Here is a 2,181-nt window from a genome sequence, read left to right as displayed (position 1 = left end):
GGCAACCCTTCATACCAATTGTCACTATCCTACTCCCCGGGGAGTTGGTCCCCATTACCCCTTCACTCCTCACATTAAAAATCGGCCTTGTGCCTAATTTGCTCGGTGGGAGTGCAAATAAATATCACAACTCCACATATAAGACCTTGGTCAATGTAGGGGCAACCCTTCATACTAATTTTCACTATCCAGCTCCCCTACTCCCCGGGGAGTTGGTCCCCATTTCCCCTTCATTCCTCACATTAAAAATCGGCCTTGTGCCTAATTTGCTCAGTGGGGAAGCAAATAAATACCCTTTTCTTGGCCTTTTGGCCAAGATCAAAGTGTAGTATCTGTTCTTACTACATGCTGTACTTATGTTTGTAACTTTGTGATATAAAGTGGGGGATCACTTTTCCGTATTAATTTAATGTAAAATGATCACCCACTTTACAACCAGTCAGTCTCAAAGCCATTCTCCAGATCATTCAAGTTGTTTTTGAAGGATTCCCGTTATTTTTTAAGCATTCAAGTCATTCTTAAGGTCATTCAATTGATCCTTAAGTTCATTAAAGTCATTCTAAGTCATTTATTTTTTTATTTAAGTCATTTCAGCCCATTTTTCGGTCATTTTAGTTTATCTTTAAGAATTTAATGTCAATCCTGCATTCACGCATTCATTCATTACACGAGAGCATGCGACTAATGGCTATCGGCCTTGTTATAATGAGCTCGGCCAATCAAACGAAACGAACGTAACAACTATGAACAAATAGTCTGTACTCTCACAAATATTTCTTCTTGGTTCCAGCTCTTCCGAGGGTGCTGGTAAGTGATATCAACCAATTCTTTTACGTAGAGCGATATTTTTCCCAATATGTGAAAGTGATGATATCACATACTTCTTCATTAATGAGTTTTTTTTCCCCCTATTACTTCCATGCCCATAAGGCTAATGTTAGATGTAAAGGGACACGGTGGGATGAGGGGTGCCCGGCAGATAATGGGAATAACCGGAAACGATCGGATGAGCCTTATTACAAAAAAACACCCAACTGTCACAATCACCCTATTATTTTAAAAATGGCAGCAACCACTGAAATTAATAATATATTGAAAAAAAAATGTTTTAGTATGCAGAAAACTACTTGCCAATGTTTCCAGTTTTTGTCATCTATCGGGCACAGCCGAATACAACTGTGAATCATTTGACTTCTACCCGGTCATGGCATGCTACCCTCTTGTATTAAAGGATTCCATTTGAAATTCCATAAAGATTCCAGAGTACAAGATACCTGAAGAAGATCGGAGGTTACATAGGCCGAAACGTTATGAAAATAACACTCAAGATCAGAACAGTAATCCGAATACAAATCTAAATATCTGTATATTTGAACAGTCAGGGAGCAGCGAGGGAATTCCAAAGACAAACTGTTTGAGAAAATTATTAGAGGAGAAATTATACTTGCATCATGGAACCTATATTGTGAAGGAGTGAGATTTTGTTGAATGTCGGATTGGTCAGGAGTACTTAGCGAGGAAAAATCGAAGCTTTTTGGAATATCGGTATCGGAATCAGGAAATTTGAGCCTTTTTTATGCCAGAACCGATTCCTTTAATTATCTATTTTATTTTGTTTTTATAAAACGTCTTCCTCTGCTCGTAGTAATAATAATGAAATAAATATTGATTTTAAACTTCCAGTAAGACTAAAATCTCTAGATCATCCCTCACAAGTGTGTTTTTACGTTTGAGAAAATACATATGCATTTAAGATGTGTTTTTACAGTAATCGGGACAGGGTAACAACTTTATAGTTAAATATTCAGAGATTTATAAAGAATCGGAATCGGTAATTGTATCGGAATCAGGAATTTCGTACGGAATCAGTAATTGTATTGGAATTGGGAAAACTATTGGAATCGTCCCAACACTAATACAAATGCAGTGAATTCGTCAGAGCACATTCTAGAGAAGAAATGAAACATTGCGGCGATGGGACAGTGGCTGGAAATTGGCAGACAAAATGGGATCTATTCTGCTAAACCTTATCAAGTGGCTTAGACCCTAAATTCAGATTAGCCTCATTACAAAAGAATTTTTATGGAAATAGTAGAATGAAAAAGAAAATAAAAGAAATAAAGTATAATTCAATTAAAAAAGCTTTTGTAGAATAAGGAGAGAATGGTCTGAGACTGAGAA

General features: G+C 36.8%; 1 pseudogene; it reads left to right on the top strand.

Annotated features, from left to right (window-relative positions):
• Window positions 1-291: 291 nt before the first annotated feature.
• LOC145285267 (U2 spliceosomal RNA) lies at window positions 292-429 on the top strand (annotated as a pseudogene).
• The last annotated feature ends 1,752 nt before the right edge of the window (window positions 430-2,181 follow it).

Source organism: Euprymna scolopes, chromosome 9 (genome assembly GCF_053919585.1).
Source record: "Euprymna scolopes isolate OS-2025 chromosome 9, ASM5391958v1, whole genome shotgun sequence".
NCBI classification, from domain to species: domain Eukaryota; kingdom Metazoa; phylum Mollusca; class Cephalopoda; order Sepiida; family Sepiolidae; genus Euprymna; species Euprymna scolopes.
The sequence above is the reverse complement of the archived record's forward strand: the minus strand, read 5'-3'. Positions and strand labels throughout refer to the sequence as shown.